This window comes from Adiantum capillus-veneris, chromosome 19, assembly GCF_014529385.1.
Source record: "Adiantum capillus-veneris isolate H3 chromosome 19, ASM1452938v2, whole genome shotgun sequence".
NCBI classification, from domain to species: domain Eukaryota; kingdom Viridiplantae; phylum Streptophyta; class Polypodiopsida; order Polypodiales; family Pteridaceae; genus Adiantum; species Adiantum capillus-veneris.
This window is the reverse complement of record NC_140949.1, coordinates 128,166,347-128,187,250: the sequence shown is the minus strand read 5'-3', so window position 1 is coordinate 128,187,250 and position 20,904 is coordinate 128,166,347. Positions and strand designations below refer to the sequence as shown.

The window sequence follows — 20,904 nt, the reverse complement described above, 5'->3', positions numbered from 1 at the left end:
ATAGAGTGGCATTGTTGGCTCTTCTCTGATTCTCTTGTTGATGGTGGCGGCTTCATATTTTAGCAAAGGATATGGGAGAGAGGGCTGTTGCCATTCACGCTGGAGGTTGCTGGCATCTATCTTCTGAATGGTCATGGATTTAAAAACCCTCTACTCCCATTCTAGAGCTTCTTTGGCCGTTTCTCTAATTTCTACCTGTATGGCCTTGCGCAGTTTCTCTTCCTCTTCTTGTGTCAAATCTTGTGGCTCTTGAGAGGGTCCTACTAGGATTTCCTCTTGCATGGGTGTGTCCACAGGATGTGCCACATTCTCTAGGTCTATGCCTTCCATGGCTGCTGGCCCTGTGCCTGCCTGCTCTTCTGCCTGCTGTCCTCTCAGCTCTTATATTCTTTTGGAGTGTTTGTTTCTCTGCTTCAGCTTCTTCTCCCATGTTCATGAGGAGGTCGTTCAACTCGGCTTTATCTTCTCCGCCTCCTTGAGCTTTCTCTTGATAATTTCTAGCTCATCTTGCATGGCTTTTTGCTCTTCTTCCATGCATGTTTGCATAACCACCGACCCTTCTGCCATCATCAATCTTTGCTTCCTCTCTAAGGTCAACTCTTTCTGTAGCTCTTTCATCTGTTCTTCATAAATCTGGCTCTCTGTAGTGGTGTGAGTCGAGCTAGTAGCTCTGACTCTGGCAGGAGATGCCCGTAGCCGCTAGATGGTTTGATCTTTGACTTTAAGCTGCTCCTTGTGCTCAAGGACCTCATCTTGGCTGGCCTCCTCTTCTATTTCTGCCTTCTCTTTGGCATTCCGCATTGCTTCAACTTCCTTGGACTCCTCAGCAAGTTTTAGGGTTAGGTTATCCCTTTCCCTCTCTGCATCTGTCAATGACTTGCTGAGTTGTCTATATTCCTCTTCGGCTCCTTGCAGTCTTTGAGCTGCTTCCTGACTTTCTCTTTCCATTTCCTGGCATCTTTGCAATGCCTTTGCCAGACTGGCTTGCAGCTTTGTCTCTCTCTCTCTCTCTCTCTCTATCTGCTTTTGGCTTTGTTTTTGTAAAGTGTCAACTTCAAGCTTTGGGCTGTTCCTCTTCCTTATCTTCCTTGAACCTCAGCTAGTCGTTCTGTGATGGAGGGTCGGGCCATCTTCCCTTTGCGTGCAATGCTCCATAAATCACTTTCATGATTAGCTTGCCCGGAACAATGTATGCGGGGTTCTTGTTGCCCATCTTTACCAGGTTATCATGTATATAAGCTGCATAATTGATTACCTTTGGCTTGCTTTTCTGCATTTCCCAGGTGAATGTTGTGGCAATTGCTCCAGGCGGCATTCTGTACTTTTGTGGCCGCTTTGTACACATATGGAAGTACTGATTGTAAAGCTGGCTCATGATTGCAACTTTGGGGTTTGCAATGTCTTCAAAGGTGTAGCTGCCTTTCTTTTCTGTTTACACATTTACTTCGTCTCTTCTTTTGGTTACACTATCCCCTTTGTTGGAGAGGTCTAGTGCAGCTACCACTACTCTCTCTGTGATCATGATCTCCGTGCCTGGCTTGCCCTGTAGATCCGTAACTCGTGCCACTCCATCTTCCTTGATTGTCGTCACAAATTCCCATAGTCTTTTTATGTCAATACCTGCCGGCACAGCTTCAAAATAATTGTGGAGATCAATCTTCTCCAGATACTCTGCTATCTTGCTTCTGACGAACTCATTGAGCTCTCGCGGTAGTATTGGTAGCTCTATAACATTTCCTTCGGTGTCTTTGAACACACCTTGGTAGATCTTTAGATCATTTGACTCTAGCAGTTCTTCTTGGATCCATGTACTGGTTGGCTTTAGAGTTCCTTCTGGTATGACGAAGGGCTCTACTTCTTCCAAATAGTCCTTTATTGTCATCCTCTTCTTTTTTGCCGGTGACTTTGCGGCTGCCATAGATCCTGTTGCACTCAGTAGTCCGAAGTTAGCGTTTTTTCCATATCAGCTGAGAAACTGAGTTTTAACTATCCAAATGACTTGAAAATTGAAAATAAAACTTAAAAGGAACTTGTGAAACTGTGCATGTGCTCACAGTCCAATTCTGGCAAAAATTTATCATCTAGACATCCTACGCGTAGGATGTCTTTTTCATCAGAATTTGGTGATACTTGTCATGCTGGTGGTCCTTGGCCTGTATAACATAGCTATGTGCTTGGAATTGAATTTGGGCATCAAAAAGTGGATTTTGGGCGGATTCAGGCTTTAGGCTCACAAATGGGTAGAAAGTCCACAATAGGTAGCAAATGATATCCAAATGGGTTAAAAATTGATATATGGGCTCCTTGCACCATTAGGCAAAAATTGGACTCACAAAGGGGCCTTATAAGGAGTTTGACTTCCTCTCTCATGTCCAAAAGGGCGTGCGGTAAAATTTTTATAAATCAACTCTAAACTTGGCGGAGATTTGACAGTTAGAATCTTTTCTTCAAGCTCTTTCTATTGATATATAGCACGCCATGAGATTCCTCATAGTTTGAAAGATTCTATTTTTGATTCTCTTGTGATGTGACAACTCCGTCTACAATCTAGAGAATAAAAAATAGAATCTTTCAAAATGTAAGGAATCTTGTGGTGTGCTATATATCAATAGAAAGAGCTTGAAGAGTAGATTCTAACTGCCAAATCTCTGCCAAGTTTAGAGTTGATTTGCAAAAAATTTATCGCACGTCCGTTTTGGACATGAGAGAGGAAGTCAAACTCCTTATAGGGCCCCTTTGTGAGTCCAAATTTTCCCTAATGCCATGGTAATGGCTCCCATGATGTCATTCTTTGCACAGAAGGTCAAAATCATGTTGGAGACATCCTACGCGTAGGATGTCTATTTCATCAAAATGGCTTGGGATTTGTTCTGTGGGTAGCTCTTAGCCTGTGGAACATGGCCATGCTCTTGGATTTTGATTTGGACAAGAATTGATGTAGGTAAGACCCTGTGCAGTGTTTTTGGGCTCAAAAAAGTGTATCTTGCAGGTGTTGGGGGTCAAAAATGATTAGAATGGCTTCAAACTTGATATATGAGCTCTTGATAAGAAAAGATCTGGAATGTAAAAATACCCTCTGTAGGCCAAAAATGTCAAATAGACATCCTACGCGTAGGATGTCTACTTCATCAATTTTTGCAAATGACCACACAAATTGGTTGGCTATGTGCTCATGAATGTGTTGTGCAAGTTTCATGCGATTTGGACAAGTTTTGGTAGGTCTATAGCCCATTATTGCTTCTATGCCCTAACTTTGCGTTTTCTTCCTGCATATGAGGTCAATATTAGTCCAAATGTGATGAAACTTGGTGGCTAGCATGTAAAGGCTATTCAGAAATTGTGTGTGATGAGAAGTGTTGGGTTCTATGCCCAAAATTGGCCTTGAGACATCCTACGCATAGGATGTCTCCTGATGATTTTTTCATGGAAATTGTCACTATTGCCTGCCCTTAGTCTCCTTCAGTCCCTTTTAAGCCTAATTTCAACAAAAAAGTCAAATGGATAGAAAGTAACTCCCTGTGTGGATTCCAGAGCCTTCGAGCCGTTTTTTGACTTTTGGAGTGCTTTTCGGCGATGAAATTTCTTGATGTTGGTCTCCATAGCTTCCTGATCCCTTGGGGATCCTTGCTATATGGTTTTTGTCGACTTTGGATTCATCGGAGCTCCATTTGGCAATTTGTCGCTCTAGAAGCACCCGTGGTTGCGTTTACATGTCCTCGATGACTTGTGGTGGTCTACCACCATAGGACTTGGTTGTTGATGGTCTAGGAAAGCCGCTTGTCAAGTTTGGTGGAAAACGGACATGCGGTTTGGCCGCGAGAGCTATTTGACGCTTTGTGTGTCTGATGTTGTTTCTGAAGTTTAGTGCCGCTTTGGGTCACCTTTTGGTCATGTGGGCTACATAGATTTGTCGAGCATGTCGAGATGCTCCTACCCATGAATTTTGGTAGCATTTGGGTGCCTCTCTGTCGATCTCCCATTTTGTGGCCTCTTGCGGGATTCTAGGAATTAAGGTTTTTCTCGATGGTTTTCTACTGCCTTTGGACATCCAAGGCTGGTCTCCTATTCTAGGGTAAGCTGCCGATGAAGTCTCATTGCTTTTGGGTTAGCCGTTAGGTGGCCACTTCTACTTGTAGGTCTCTACTGCTCGCTCTTTGTGTGAACCCTACGCTAGTTTTCGCGACAAAACGACAAACATGCGCGAAAAGCTCAAGGTGGAGGGCCTACCTCTCATGTATGAAGCCCATCGGGTAGTCGTGTGCGTCGTAGAAGCTGCTGGAAGCTCCGTTCGCTCTAGGTGGCAGAAGCTCTCTCTCAACTGTCAATAGTGGAAATGAACTAAAAATGAAGTGAAAATTTCTTATAATGGGGCTCCCCAAACCACTTTTCATGAAATTTGACATGTGCTCCCAACTTCTTGCGAGATGCGGTTTAGGCTCAAAAATTTCTTGATTTGGACTCCATTTGCCCTGTTTACCAAAAATTTGGCATTTCGGTCAAAATCTGGCCAAAACACGCTTTCCGCTCCAGTCTCATAATTGCACCCCCACTGTACCATAGGTTGTCCTTTAGTCACTGATCATCCCCATATTTTTTGTTTTTCATTATGACTGTTTTTCACCTGCTTTTTTGTATTTTTGAAGTTTTTCTACCGAAAATTAGCAAAATTAAAAGAAAAATAGCAAATCAAACCCAAAAAATCCCTAAAAATCATAATAAATCAAAAACATCATCGTAAAACATTATATACTCTCACATGCAATTTTTAATGGCCAAATTTCTCTGTTTTACCAATATTTTGTCCAAAAAATGGCTATTTCTACTTATATACACACACCTAGGGGCTTGATTTGGCGTTTGGCCCCATATACCTGTAGATTCATGCTGTATAAGGGCATATGTACTTGGGTTAGTCCAAAAAATTTTACAATCAAACAACAACCCGTAAAAATAGTCAAAAATCTTACCCTTTTTTGCTCTTTCTGCTCTTTCTGCCATTGGGTCCGCATTTGAGAATGCCTCCCCCCCTCCTAGTCGAAGTCCTCCAGGACGACAAGGTATCGCCTCGGAGTATGTTTTGTGCATGGGTTGAAAAAATTTGTGCTAATGCTTGGCCTTGTAATGTGGCCCTATTTTATGCATACTCGGTCAATGCATGGAAAAATAAATGCTTTGCAAGAGAAGGGTATAAGCAAGATGCTTATTGGCATTCACCTTCGAGGTTTCCTATTTTCTTTGCCAGTAAAAGCTGTAACTCTACTACTCTTTGTTTGATTGTCTTTCTTGCAAAAGTCTGTTGCTTGGCCGCTACTGTTGATATGGCCGTAGTCATCTCCTTCGAGAGAATTTTTATGGCGGAATTGGTCGTAGACCTTGTCTTTTTTGCTTTCCATTGGTAGCTTTTCTTTGTTGGTTTTTGTAGGTTTATTGCTACTGCATTGGTTGCCATTGTGTTGCTGCTGATGGGCATCCACATAAATCGGTTTGTTGGTCTCTTATGCAGTTGTCTGCTTGTCGATGTTGCTTGTACTGAAGGGAGTTCCTTTTGCTTCGGTTTCATAATCCAAATGCGAGTCGCATTTGAGTTATTGACGAGCATTTTCTTTGGTATCCATATCTGTTTTATTCCCTTGGTTTTTGGTTGAACTATCTGCTTTGGTTGAATTCTTCCGTTGTATTGTTTTGTGTATGCCATGTCATTTCTATCCTTCCGCACCCATATTTGTTTTTCTCTTGTTGGTAACTCGGATCTTTTTACTGCGGTTGTTGAATTCTTATGCCCGTTGTGAACATGGTTGGCAGTTTTCTGTTTGTTAGCCTCGGGTATCTTGTTGTCCTTTAGTGGAACCCTTCCTTTTGGTTCTTTATCCCGTGATTTAATTGCTGGCAGCTGATTATCCCGGGGTTGCTGAGCAAAAGCTACCACCTGTTGTTCTTGTGCCTGTTGAATTTTGATTGCATTCGCATTCCAATCTATCTACACATTGTACTCTTTTTTCCAAGGTTGTCCCAACAACATGGAGTGTTGTGTGCTTTCATCCTCGACGACATAAAATTTGTGTGTTGATGTACTTGTACATGCAATACAGTCCAGCCCATTATTTTTAGCGAATGTGATGTACTACTTTCCAGCACTTGTGGAGTAAGATGAATTTGACCTGTGGACTTGAGCTATTTGTATAATCCGTAAGAGATTAAATTTGCTTGAGCTCCTGAATCAAGCAATGCCGTCGATTCAGCTTGATTGCTCCCTACTTTGACTGCAATTATTGGCTCCACTGTGTCTTCCTCAAACTTCGTTAGTCGGATGGCATTGATTCACAATGGTGCTCCACATTGTTGTTGTTGTCGCAGAAGTCTTATTTTTGCAATGCGTTCTTTTGCTTTTGCTTGAGCTTCTTCTCGTACGCTCTGTTTCTCCTTCATTCTTTGTTTTCCTTGATAGATTTGATTTGATATTTCTTTAATCGACACCCACTAATCCAATTTGGCATTTCTTCACCTCCTAATGTAGCAAGCCTGACAGCTCTGCTTTGTGATAGGTCACTAATCACAAAGGGTCCCATCCCTCGCTTTTTAAGTTTCTTGGCATGCTGCTTCAAGGTATAAACAAGTACATAATCACCAGTTTTGAACTCTTTCGTGTGCACATGCTTGTCAAAAAACTCCTTTTGTCTTCTCTTTTTAGCATAGATCAAAGCTACAACTCTCAAGCGGAGTTCATCTAGTTTTTAATATTATCTATTCTTGAAGAGATCTCATGCCCTATCCATTCTAAGAGTTTCGCTACTCGTAGAGTTGGAATTAAAAACTCTATGGATAATATAGCATTTAGACCAAACACCATGTTGTACGGTGTCGTTCCTATCGATGTTTTGTAAGCTACCCTGTATGCCCATAGTGTTGAGTGTAGCTGCTGATCCAAATCTGTTCTTGATTCTGACACAATTTTAGTGAGAACTGTGCAGAGTGTTTTATTTGTGGCCACAGCTTGTCCATTTGCTTGTGGATGATATGGAGCATATTTTCTATGTATGACCATGAATTCCTCTAGTAGATATTCAATGACTTCATTAAGAAAATGTGTTCCACGATCACTGACAATTTCTATTGGTAAACCGTATCGTACAAAAATATTCTCATACAAAAATTGTGCAGTGGTTTGTGCATCTGCTTTTTGTGTTGCCTTGGCTTCCGCCCATTTTGTGAGATAGTACGTAGCCACAATGATATATTGGGTATGGGTGCGATATGCAGGGGGTGAAATAGGTCTTACAAAATCAATTCCCCATTTTGCAAATGCCCTTGCTTCCATCATTGGTCGTAGTGGCATCTCATCTCTCTTTATCGGCACCTTGGTGCGTTGATAAGCGTCACAACGCTTTACAAACTCTTCAGCATCCATATGCAATGCGGGCCACCATATTCTTGCAGTTAAGACAATTTTTGTCGTCTTATCGCCTGAAAAATGGCCTCCACTTTTCCTCCATGTGCGTGTTCTAGAATCAGCAGGTATTCACTTTCACTTGCACAGATTCTAAGTTGATTGTCCTTTCCTCTCTTATAGAGTTGGTTCCCAATTAACTGAAAGTCTCGAGCCTTCAACTCTATAGCCCTTTTCTGTGCTATTGTTATGTTTTCAGGAAACGTCCTTGTGGTTAACAAATCAATGATATATTGACTCCATGCAGGTGCAATGTTTACCTGAAACAATGTCGCGTTATCCATTGGTCTTTTGGCACTACATATAGTACAATTGTTAACATAAGCATGTGTGTCTGCGTACATAGTTGGCCAATAAACCCCTAACTGTTTCAGTCTCTGTTGTGTTTTCACTGTTGAACAATGAAATGCACAATCCTGGACATGTGCTTCTTTAAGATAACACTCGAATTCGTCCGGATTTATACATAATCGTAGAATTTGGTCCGGTCCTAGATGATACAGGCGTCCTGCAATCAAGTGGAAGTTTTTTGTTTGTCTAATTGTTTGTTGTTTGGATCTGTCTTTCGTGTTATCAAACCTACCTCCAAAGGAAAGAATGCTAACAATTTCCTGAGACCATTTGGATATCATATCAGTATTGAAAAGATAAGCATCTGGTATGTCATCATCTACTCCTTCAGGAGCTTCCCCGTTGTGTAGCCTTGAAAGATGATCCGCCCGTAGATGAGTTTTAACCTTTTTGACCACCACTGTGAAATCAAGCTATAGCAATATAATAAACCAGCGTACAATCCTCCTTGTATTGCATGGTTTATTTACCAGATATAAAAGAGCTTGATGATCTGTAAAGAACACAAATTTGTTTGCGAGCAAATAATGCTGAAATTTCTTCGCAGCATAAATCATTCCTAACCCCTCTCTTTCAGTGGTTGTGTAGTTCTTTTCCGCACTGTTTAACTATCGGCTTGCATAACAAACTAGAAAATCCATTGTTCCGTCTCCTGGTTGAGCCAGAATACTCCCAATTGCATATGCAGAAGCATCAATGTGAACATGGAATATCTTTTCCCAATTTGGTGCTTTAAGTACATGTGATGATACAAGGTTTTGTTTCAGCTTTTGGAATGAAGTTTCACACTCCTCAGTCCAGTCAAAGTTGACTAACAAATGATACAGAGGCTGTGCAATGATTGCAAACATGTATATGAATCTTCGGTAATATCCGCAGTGTCCCATGAAGGATTGCACTTGTTTTGCATTAGTTGGCCTTGGTAGGTCTACTATAACTTTGATTTTGTCTAGTTCAGTGGTTATGCCATTCCTTGAGACAATGTGTCCTAAGATGCGGCCTTGCCTAACCATAAAAATACACTTTTCTGGGTTAAGACAGATTTGATATGTTCTGCATTTTTCAAACACCTTTAGCAAATGGTCAATATGTACATCTCGTAGAAGAGAGTGTACACAAAGATCATCCATGTATATTTCTAAGAATATTCTCAGGTATTCTTTGAATGTTTGATTAACCTTTGAAAGGTAGCTGGGGCATTAGTTAAGCCAAAAGGCATAACACGATACACATATATCCCCATTCTGTGGCAAACGCTGCTTTGTGTTGATCCTCTATTGTAATTGCCAGTTGGTTGTATCTTGAGAACCCATTCAGAAAGGAACAAGCCCGTTTTCCAGCCACCCTCTCCGGTACATGTTCTCTGATTGGCAAGGGATAATTATCCCTTATGGTGGCTGCATTTACCTTTTTGAGGTTTACACACACTCGCAGTTTTCCGTTCTTCTTGGGGACAACCACAATGGGTGACACCCAATCTGTATGTTCGATTTCATAAATGAATTCTGCATCCATCAGCTTGTCAATCTCCTCTTTTATTCGTTTAGAAAATGTGTCATTATATGTATAAGGATGCTGTTTGCTAGGTTTTGCATCTGATTTTAAAGGAATTGTATGTTGGCATATCGATGGATCAACTCCTTTGAGGTCTTTGTAGGACCATGCAAACACATCTTTATACTTCTTGAGAAGTTGTGTTAGCCGTTCTTCTTCTTCAGGCTCTAAATCGGTTGCGATATAGACCGGTTGAGGCTTCTCCCCTGGTTTCGCGAGGTCTATCTTTTTTGCATTTTCCAGCCCATCGTAAGATTCCTGGTTGGTTCTTTCCTTGACTGGTGGTGTCATTATGATTTCTCTGTCTTGGATGGTGAATTTCCGATAGTGTGATATACATTCATGTTTCCTTTTTTTGACTCCCCTTTACCATCACTATCTTCCTCAGTAGTCCATACCTCTCGTAAAGACCGTTTCAGTTCTTGGTATTTCTGTTTACGCTCCAGTTTGGTCCACTCTTGGTTTTTCGTTGTTTTTGTTTGTGATTTTTGAGATTTTTGCGATTTTGTTTTTGTTTTAGCTTTCCATACTTGTCTTATTTCCTCTCTCGTTTCTTCTCCTCGAACTTTTGAGAATCTTCCTGAGTTTTGATCTTTTACACCATCCTCTGCTTTTACAAGCATCAGATAGTGAGTTTTACCTTTTATCTTGGGCATCAGGTTCTCTCTTGCTTTATTTCCTGCTTGTTTTCTCCTATAGCATTCCTGGCGTCTAGGGTGCTGATTAGCAAAATCACAAAACTTGATATTCTCTGTTTTCTCCCCACGCTCACTTGAGTTGTCTGAACCCTCATTGTCTGCATCGTTATTTACCTCCAGATGCTCAAAGGAGTTATAAAACTCTTGTTGTTCTGGTGGTTCTACCATCTCAACCCCTCCTGGTATAAAGCTTACCATGTAATAGGGGAGCACATCATAGCCATTCTTATCGCAAAATTTTATTGTGAGACTATCTGTAATGGTACAAATATCCAATGTTGCTAGTATGTGTTCCCATTCTAGAGGTTCCAAGACATCTTTAGGGAAAGGTCCCGGGATATAATCCTTGTTCTCAATCACTCTTTCTAAGACGCATTCGTCTCTTTTTAAGCTCCCACAATGTGAAGCTCCGCACATACATAGCTCTTTTTGTTGCCCTAATCATGCTGGGAGTTCCGTTCCTGCTAATGTAGCTGAATCAAACTCTTCTACTGGTGTCTGGTTCACATCTTTGCAACTATGGTCTTTCAAGTGTATTTTGGTTGTTGTCTCGCCATGTCTGAGGTATATATGATCGTAACCCCAATCTTGGACCATCTTTAATTGTCGCATGAATGATCTTCCCAAGATGATTTCGTAATTGTTCTTTTTGTCAAAATCTACTATTGCAAATGTATACTCATACTCAATTCCGCATGAAGTGACAATCACTTTTTCTAAGAGTCCTAGAGGCTTCTCCATGAACCCATCTGCCAATTGCAATTTCATTCTGGTAGTTCTCAAAGCTGGTTTTCCCCATTTTTTCCAGATTTCCTTGGTGGCGATAGCAACTCCCGCTCCACTGTCAAGAATAGCTTTGGAAACTACTCCTTGGAATTCTATTGGTAGCGTGGTGTTTCCATCTTCTCCCTCGCAATACTCTCCAACCTTGTTTAATGGTACTGGCCTAGTGTTTAGTTGAGGCCGTCCAATTCTCTGATACCTTCCTTAAGCTTTGAGATGGGGTCTTTCACTCCAAATTTTTCTAGGCATTTGCCTACTGTGGTCCACATGTTTGGTCGTAGCCTTAGGAATTTGGCTAATGTGATTGTGCATGTCACCGGGGTGGACAATAACTCAATCAACTTGTTGGACGGATACGTTGCGACGGACGTCAGCACAGTGAGAACTCACCTAACATATAATGTCAGCTAAGGACGAAGCTTGACCCGCAGGCGTATGGAAGCAAGCATAAGCTGTCAACCTACACTGGACCGACTCCTAACTAATTCCTACAGAGGTCTCTACCAATTGTCTAAGTCACAGCCTTCAAGAGTGCATAAGAGGAAACTTCCTACAACGCTTTCTTGAGCCGAACACCCATCAAACAATCTTGAAACACCATAGAACTTGAAGGAGACCCTACTAACACCAATAGATCGCTCTCCCTAAGGTCTATGAACCAAAATCCCAACCCAAAACACCCGGTGCAAAATCACGTAGGATGTCTGGCCGAAATCTGCAGGTCTTTGTTTCCGAAAGTGCCTAATGTGTAGTTCTACTCAATGTGAACGCGTGGATATGCTGCAATGAAAAATCAGACAACGTATGCTCACCCAAACACCAGATGAAGCTCGTAGAAGGAGCTCGCAAAACCGGACCATACACGCGCAATGTAGGTATCGACGCGTAGCTCTCGTCGGGGGCAACACGCTGCACTTCTCCGCACTTGATTCCGACCACCGGTGCACACGTAGCGTCAAGATGAAGCTCACACTCTCTCTCGTACACAGTACGCTCACTCACAGACTTCAAAACTTGTTTTCAAAATGACAAAAGGTTTTTCATTAAGGTCAAAAAGTGGTATACATACCTTACTATTCTCAAACCCTAAAGTTCCAAAATCAACCATCTACTCAATCTAACTATCAAAACTGGGATACAATCCGGAAACTTCTATAAGTCCCAATATTTACAAGGTGAAAAATCAGGTTTTCCTCAATGAATGAATAATTTCAAAAATAATAATGTTTCCAGTAGTTAGTTGCCGTGGGGTGTTTCCAGCTTCTAACACTCCCCCCCTCCTTGCTCATGTTGTCCCTGACATGGCTGCTGATCCGCTTCTTCATCGTATGGTCTCGCGCATCTTGATTAGTGATTCGTATCTTGCATGCAGGTTCATCATTGTCCGGCCAAAAATATCTATGTTTATTGTGAAGAAGCCTGTGTAGAATGCTTCTTCAAAGGCCTGGAGGTGATAGGATGGTAGAAACATTATCCTCAGATACATTGCATGTATCACCTCCTTGGAAGGATGACCAGACAGATCATAAGCGCATGTGTAAGTATCCTGGAAGAAAAAGATGCTGTCGGTCACCTGCCCTGGCTTGAAAGTCTCAAATACTGCTAAGAGGGTTTTGCAGATTTTCTTCATCATAATGCATGTAAGGTCAGGTGAGCCAGTGAACAATTTTATGGTGCCCGTTAGGGTTTTCACCATGTATTGGACACTTATTCTCTCACCTGCCTTCAAGCCCAACAGCTTAGGGTAATTCAGCCAAGTGGGTTGGCTCCTTTGCAAGATTTCCTGCGCTTTCCACGTCCTAATCCTTGGTAGAGGACAAAAGATGAGGTTGTCTCTGATGTTTTTCGGTGCCTCTACCAAGTGTATTAGGTATTGTGGGTACTTTGTGAGCCAGGATTTCCTCCACTTTGGCTGAGAATCAACAATTAGCTTGACCCCTTCTGGTTGTGAGGTATTTGCATTGTAAAGTGGTACGATTGGCTCTTCTCTTATCGGCTTGTTGATGGTGGCTACCTCATATTTCAGCAATGGATATGGGAGAGAGGGTTGAAGCCATTCGCGCTTGAGGTTGCTGGCATCGATCTCCTGAATGGTCATGGACTTGAAAACCCTCTGTTCCCACTCCAAGGCTTCCTTTGTTCTCTCTTTGAGCTCCACCTCTATTGCTTTACGCAACTTTTCTTCCTCTTCTTGTGTTAGATCCTGTGGCTCTTGAGAGGATTCTTCTAGGATTTCCTCCTGCATAGGCGTTGTTGCGCGCATTTTGAGAACCCCGTTTTTTGTAAATTTGTACATACGGACATGACGACCGATGTCAAAAGGGAGTGTGGGATTTATTCTTGTGTTTTTTTTAGCTTGCTTTAGCAAGCACATGTAAATGCACTGCAAATCGCTAGTCTAGTGACAGCTGTTGGGCTATTGTAAGTGCCCGTGAGTGAGTTTTTTGAAGTGAGACTTGTATATAACTAAAACACATGTAAAACCTCAAAAAAGTTCAGCAAAAGATCAGAAATTTTCAGGTTTTGGGTCGTTGTGTCTCCTTGGTGCTTTTGGATGCAATTTTTTGCCCCGACTAGCCTTCTCTACGTGTAGTCGTGCTGGGACACCTTTCTGTTCGCGTCAATTTTGCTCATGGCGGCGTATGGAATCAATTTTGGTCATCTTCAGATTTATTGCCAGTCATTTTTCAATCTTTTTTCCAAGCTTTAAAGTGCCCCAATTGGAGTTGTGCTCTTCAAGTTACGACTAGTTCTCTGCAGGGATATGGCTATGGCAGCCTAGTGGCAAATTGTGTGTAGGAGGATTCAGAGGGCATGTATCTATGAATTGTGGAATTGATGTTGAATGGGTGGGTTTGTGATGTTTAATTGTGAAAGGAGAGGCTCTTGTTTTCATACGCATTGGTCGGCGTGTGCTATAAATCCGTGCTTTGACAGGGTTTTGCTCTTATGTGACATAGTCTCTTGGGTGGGCGACGGCTAGTAAATTCTCAAGGGTCTAATCCTATTGGACTTGTGGTGTTTCAAAGGGATTTTCCAAAGCTTTTGGTGTTGTTGTAGTGCTCTTTCAACGCTCTTGGGTGACATCGCTATAGAGGTGTTTCTGTTTGCTTGTTTCCCAATAGTGTTTTGGTGCCCGTCACTGAGGGGTGCTTCAAGTTACCTTCAATCTTGATGGTGTAGACATAAAATTTCAGCCATGGTCAAGCTCAGTGATGCCTTGTTGAGGATGAATGATGCGATGAAACAATTGAAGCTAAGCAGGCTAGAAGAGTTGGACATGCATTACATGAGGTTTTGCTCTCTCAAGCAAGATCTAGAGGTTCTTGAGGATATGGTTTTGGATGCAAAGGAAGAGAAGTTCTTGTTTATTGGTACCCTTCCAGGATGTTTGGGCATTGAAGTTGCTTGCATTGACTTTGTGGGTGTGAAAGGCATTGTTGATTTCTTGAAGAAAAAAAGATGGTTGGAAGATGTCAATCAGTCTTCTACTTCTTTATGCATTTCAAACAAGATCTCTTCTGTCACTAGTGATGATTTTAGCAATGCTAATGAGGTTGAGTCAGATGTAGAAGATGAGGTTCTCTCTCTTGATGATCTAGATATTGATGAGGAGTTGTGTGCAAGCAATATTGTGAAAGAAAAGACCTTGGAGTGCATGTATGTCAAAGAGGGCAATGATATGGCTGACTTAGTTCCATGTATGGATGCTCATAAAGTTAAGGCCTTATCTAGCTCTATGTGTTTGCATTATGTGCCTATGGATGTTCTTACTTGTGATACAAATGACACGCATGTTGACATTATTGGTAATGTTTTTTCTCTTCCATCTTATGAGTTGACATGGTATCCTGATGACTTGTGGGCATGTGGACCCATTTGGGATGTTGAGATTGGTGTTGGTGACATTGGTTGGGATTCATGTTTGCTCACTAGTTATGCTCAAGAGATGACATGTAGTGAAAGTGATGCTTATGAGACCTATGAGTATGATGATGGTAGTCTTGATTGGGGATTGAATGATCCACAAGTTGATATGGATGAGGAGATGCAAGTCAGGGTGTGTCATGCATTGTTAAGGGTGAAGAAGCTTATGAAAACCTCACATGCATGTGTGGATGTTGAAGAGGATTGTAGCTTGGAAAGTTGGGACAGCCATGATGACATGGATACAGTGGATGCTTTTTCTTGGCTTGATGTGAGTGATACATCTCATGATGGTGAGAATGTTTATCCATGGTATTTTGATTTGTATGACACGTACGTTTATGGTTGGAGCTCACTAGTGATTGATGATTGTTCTTATGAATTTGAAGGATACCATTATGTGTACACGATGGATGCAAGGGATAATACTTTTAAATTTGATTGTGGTAAGGGTATATGGTGCTGATTACTTTGTACATAAGCTTTTGCATAGTCTACTGCTGAGCATGAATGCTCTAGCAGACTGGGGGTTTGGCAAACTATGTTGTGCACATTTTGAGAACCCCGTTTTTTGTAAATTTGTACATACGGACATGACGCCCGATGTCAAAAGGGAGTGTGGGATTTATTTTTGTGTGTTTTTTAGCTTGCTTTAGCAAGCACATGTAAATGCACTGCAAGTCGCTAGTCTAGTGACAGTTGTCGGGCTATTGTAAGTGCCCGTGAGTGATTTTTTTGAAGTGAGACTTGTATATAACTAAAACACATGTAAAACCTCAAAAAAGTTCAGCCAAAGATCAGAAATTTGCAGGTTTTGGGTCGTTGTGTCTCCTTGGTGCTTTTGGATGCAATTTTTTGCCCCAACTAGCCTTCTCTACGTGTAGTTGTGCTGGGACAGCTTTCTGTTCATGTCAATTTTGCTTTCTCGCCAGTCATTTTTTAATCTTTTTTCCAAGCTTTAAAGTGCCCCAATTGGAGTTGTGCTCTTCAAGTTACGACTAGTTCTCTGCAGGGATATGGCTATGGCAGCCTAGTGGCAAATTGTGTGTAGGAGGATTCAGAGGGCATGTATCTATGAATTGTGGAATTGATGTTGAAGTGGGGGGTTTGTGATGTTTAATTGTGAAAGGAGAGGCTCTTGTCTTCATACGCATTGGTCGGCGTGTGCTGTAAATCCGTGCTTTGACAGGGTTTTGCTCCTATGTGACATAGTCTCTTGGGTGGGCGACGGCTAGTAAATTCCCAAGGGTCTACTCCTATTGGACTTGTGGTGATTCAAAGGGATTTTCCAAAGCTTTTGGTGTTGTTGTAGTGCTCTTTCAACGCTCTTGGGTGACATCGCTATAGAGGTGTTTCTGTTTGCTTGTTTCCCAACAGTGTGTCCATTGGATCTGCCACATTTTCTAAATCAATGCCCTCATTGGCTGCTGGCCCTGTGCCCTCTTGCTCTCCTGCTTGCTGTCCTTTCAACTCCTCTATCTGCCTCATGAGTTTTTGCTTTTCCATTTCCGCTTCTTCGCCCATATTCACAAGGAGGTCATTTAATTCGGCGTTTATTCTCTCTGCCTCCTCGAGCTTTCTTTTCATACTTTCTACTTCCTCTTGCAGGGCTTTTTGCTCTTCTTCCATTCTTGTTTGCATGATGATAGATCCTTCTACCATCATCAATATTTGATTTTTCTCTAGAGTCAGCTCCTTCTAAAGTTCTTGCATCTGTTCTTCATAGAGTTGACTCTCCGTAGTGATGTGAGTTGAGCTAGTAGCTCTGACTCTTGCAGGTGATGCTCGCAGCCTCTGGATGGTCTAATCTTTTACTTTGAGTTGGTCCTTGAGCTCAAGAACCTCATGTTGGCTTGCTTCTTGATCTATCTCTGCCTTTTCTTTAGTGTTTCTCATGGTTTCTACTTCTTTAGACTCTTCTGCCAGCTGTAGGGTCAGGTTATCTCTTTCCCTCTTGGCATCTAGCAGTGATTTGTTGAGCTGCTGACATTCTTCTTCAACTCCTTGCATTCTTTTTTCTTCTGCTTGATTTTCTTCCTCCATTGCCTGACATCTTTGCAGTGCCCTTGCTAGGCTGGCTTGTAGCTCAGCTTCCCTCTCCTTCTGCCTTTGGCTTTGTCCTTGTAGAGTGTCGACTTCCATCTTAATCTTCACTTCAGTGGCCTTACGAGCTGCCATCTCTCTTTCTAAAGCCATTGACTGCGCTCTCAACCCGGTTAGCTTCGTCATCACCACGTCCCAGTCGTTGGAGGGTGGGTGCAGATCTACTGTATCTGTGGAAATTTCTTTGAATTCCACTAGCCTGATGCCTTGCATTTGTTCTTTAGGCCCTGTGCTCGCCAAGTCGAATGCGACTGTGGCGGCTTCTTCCTTTGTGTATCCTGCAGCTAGCAGGTCCAAAAATGTATGATAAGAATCTTCTAATTCTTTTCGCTCACTTCGAGGCTTAGACTCTTCCTTTGGCTTCGGCTCCTGGCTCTGCTCCTGTTTGGCCTCTTCCCGTTCTTCTGGTTTGTCTTCAGCCTCTTTATCTTCTTGTGGAGGGCTGCTAGGAGGTGGTGAGGGCGGTGGTGAGGGCTGTGGGCTGGGTTTAGGGCTGGCCGGTAGAGATGTAGGCTTTAGTTTTTCTTTCTCTCTCTTGGCTCTCTTGCTCATCTAGCAGTTTCTGCAATATTTGCTCCACTTCCTCCTCTGTGAAAGGGACATGCGGTATATTCTCTGATGCGGCATCAAGAATCTCAAAATTCTTGATATAATCCTCGAATTTGTGCCTTTGCACTCTTCGGGATGATCTCGACATTGACTCTAGAGATGGCTTCCAGAGTTCACTCAGATCACCTTTAAGGGCTCTCTCTGCTCGGAAGCTCTCCATCAGCCTCTCTAATCTTACCGCTTTTTGTGACCTTGTTTCTTTTGCAGGTACTTGGGCAAATTCCTTCTTTCCTTTCTTTTTCTCTGGCTGCTCCTCTTGAACGAGCTCTAGCCGTCTTTTCAGTCTTGTAGCTACCCTTGGTGATCTTTGGGGCTCGTCTTCTTTGTCTTCTTTTAGCCTCAGCCAGTCGTTTTGAGACGGGGGGTTAGGCCACCTTCCTTTTGCGTGTAGTGCCCCATAAATCACCTTAGTGATTAGTTCTCCTGGCACAATATATGTTGGCTTTTTGTTACCCATCTTTACTAGGTTGTCATGTATATACGCCGCATAATTGATTGTCTTTGGGGTGCCTTTTGTCATTGCCCAAGTGAATGTCGTGGCAATTGCACCTGGCGGCATTCTGTACTTTTGTGGCCTCTTCGTACACATGTGGAAGTATTGGTTGTACAACTGGCTCATGATTGCCACTCTTGGGTTGGCAATATCTTCAAAGGTGTAGTTTCCTTTCTTCTCATTGTACACCTTGACCTCATCCCTTCTTTTAGTTACACTATCCCCCTTGTTGGAGAGGTCTAGTGCATCTGCTACAACCTTCTCAGTGATGATTATTTCTGTTTCTGGCCTGCCTTGTAGATCTGTTACTTTGGCCACTCCATCCTCTTTGATGGTTGTCACAAACTCCCAGACTCTCTTTATGTCCACCCCTGCCGGTATTGCTTCAAAGTAGTTGTGTAGATCAATCTTCTCCAAGTACCCGACCATCTTGCTTCTTACGAACTCATTGAGTTCTCACGGAAGCATTGGTAGCTCGATGACATTGCCTTCAATGTCTTTGAATACTCCTCGGTAGATCTTTAGGTTGTTGGACTCTAACAGATCTTCTTGGATCCATGTGCTAGTGGGCTTTAGTGTTCCTTCTGGAATGATGAAGGGTTCCACTTCTTCCAGGTAATCCTTGATGGTCATTCTTTTCTTCTTTGCTGGTGACTTCGCGACTGCCATAGATCCTGTTGCACTCAGTAGTCCGAAGTTAGCGTTTATTCCATATTAGTTGTGAAACTGAGTTTTAACTATCCAAATGACTTGAAAATTGAAAATAAAGCTTAAAAGGAACTTGTGAAGCTGTGCATGTGCTCACAGTGCAAATCTGGCCAAAATTTTCCATTTAGACATCCTACACGTAGGATGTCTTTTTCATCAGAATTGGTTCATACTTGACATGCTGGTAGTGCATGGCTCATGGAACATGGCTATATGCTTGGATTTGGGTTTGGATATCAAAAAGTAGATTTTTGGGCTGATTCAGGCTTTAGGTCATAAATTGGATAGAAAGTCCATCATAGGTAGCAATTGATTTCCAAATGGGTTGAAAATTGGTATATGGGCTCATTGCACCATGGTATTGGCTCCCATGATGTCAGTCCTTGCACAGAAGGCCTAAATTATGCTGGAGACATCCTACGCGTAGGATGTCTATTTCATCAAAATGTCATGAAATTTGTTCTGTGGGTAGTCCTTGGCCTATGGAACATGGCTATGCTCTTGGATTTGGATTTGGACAAGGATTGATGCTTGCAAGAGCTTGTGTGGTGTTTTTGGGCTTCAAAAGTGTATCTTGAAGGTGTTGGGGGTCAAAAAATGATTAGAATGGCTTCAAAATTGATATATGAGCTCTTGTTGATGAGGTGATTGGATCTGGAATGAACAAACATCCTGTGCAGGCCAAAAAAGCAAAATAGACATCCTACGCGTAGGATGTCTACTTCACCAAATTTTGCTTCTGACCACACAGATGGGTTGGTGATGTGTTGATGAGTGTGTTGTGCAAGTTTCATGTGATTTGGACAAGATTTGGTAGGTCTATGGCCCATTATTGCCTCTATGCCCTAACTTTGCATTTTTTCATGCATATGAGGTCAATTTTGGTCCAAATGTGATGAGACTTGGTGGATAGCATGTAAAGGTCATTCAGAAAATGTGTATGATGAAAAATGTCGGAGTCTGTGCCCAAAAGTTCCCTTGAGACATCCTACGCGTAGGATGTCTCCTGGTGATTTTTTCCTGGATTGTGCTCCTAGTGCCTGCCCTTAGTCCCCCTGAGTCCCTTTTGAGACTAATTTCAACAAAAAAGTCAAATGGATAGAGAATAACTCCCTGTGTGGACTTCAGAGCCTCCGAGCCGTTTTTTGACTTTTGGAGTGCTTTTTGGCGATGAAATTTCTTGATGTTGGTCTCCATAGCTTCTCGATCACTTGGGGATCCTTGCCGTATGGTTTTTGTCGACTTTGGCTTCACCGGAACTTCATTTGGCAATTTGTTGCTCTAGAAGCACCTGTGGCTGCGTTTACATACCTTCAATGATTTGTGGTGGTCTACCACCATAGGACTTGGTTGTTGATGGTCTAGGAAAGCTGCTCGTGAAGTTTGGTGGCAAACGGGCTTGCGGTTTGGCCGCAAGAGAAATTTGACGCTTTATGTGTTTGATGCCATTTCTGAATCTTAGTGCCGCTTGGGGTCACTTTTTGGTTATGCGGGTCACATAGACTTGTAGAGCAGGTCGAGATGCTCCTACCCATGAATTTTGGTGGCATTTGGTCGCCGTTTCTCCGACTTCCCATTTGGTGCCCTCTTGCGGGTTTCTAGGAATTAGGGTTTTTCTCGATGGATTTCTACTGCCTTTGGACATCCAGGACTGGTCTCCTAGGCTAGAGTAAACTGCCGATGAAGTCTTGTTGCCTTTGGGTTAGCCGTTAGGCCGCCGTATCTACTTGTAGGTCTCTACCGCCCGCTTTGTGTGTGACCCCTACGCTAGTTTTCGCGACAAAACGACAAACATGCGCAAAAAGCTCAAGGTGGTGAGCCTATGTAATGGAACTTGCCTATTCAATTTGAGAGTAGCGGAATTTAATGAGAGTACTTTCAAGAAATGATTTTGTGAGCATAGCGGGTTGACATAATTGAAGATAGCAACATAATCATAGCAATTAGTTAACTTGGCATAGACAATACTTTTGCAAGAGAGAGAATTTAGAGAACATGACAATAGTGGAGGACCGGATTTATGTGGAGCCGGTCCCCCCTCCAATAGGCATTTGTATTATGATTTCTCCCATAAAAAGAGACTTGTTACAATACATTCTTTGTGTTCCTTGTGACCTAGGTGAAGCAATGAAGATGGAAAGCTTCATGCATCACCATCATAGCATAACCTGAACTTGAAGAAAGCTTTAACTATACCAAGCCTCAGTCCCAAGACCTCAAACACCTTCGAAGGT

The 20,904-nt window shown here is 42.3% G+C and overlaps 1 pseudogene; it reads left to right on the top strand.

Moving 5' to 3' along the window:
* Positions 1-14,164: 14,164 nt before the first annotated feature.
* On the top strand, positions 14,165-15,223 carry LOC147434839 (uncharacterized; annotated as a pseudogene).
* Positions 15,224-20,904: the final 5,681 nt, after the last annotated feature.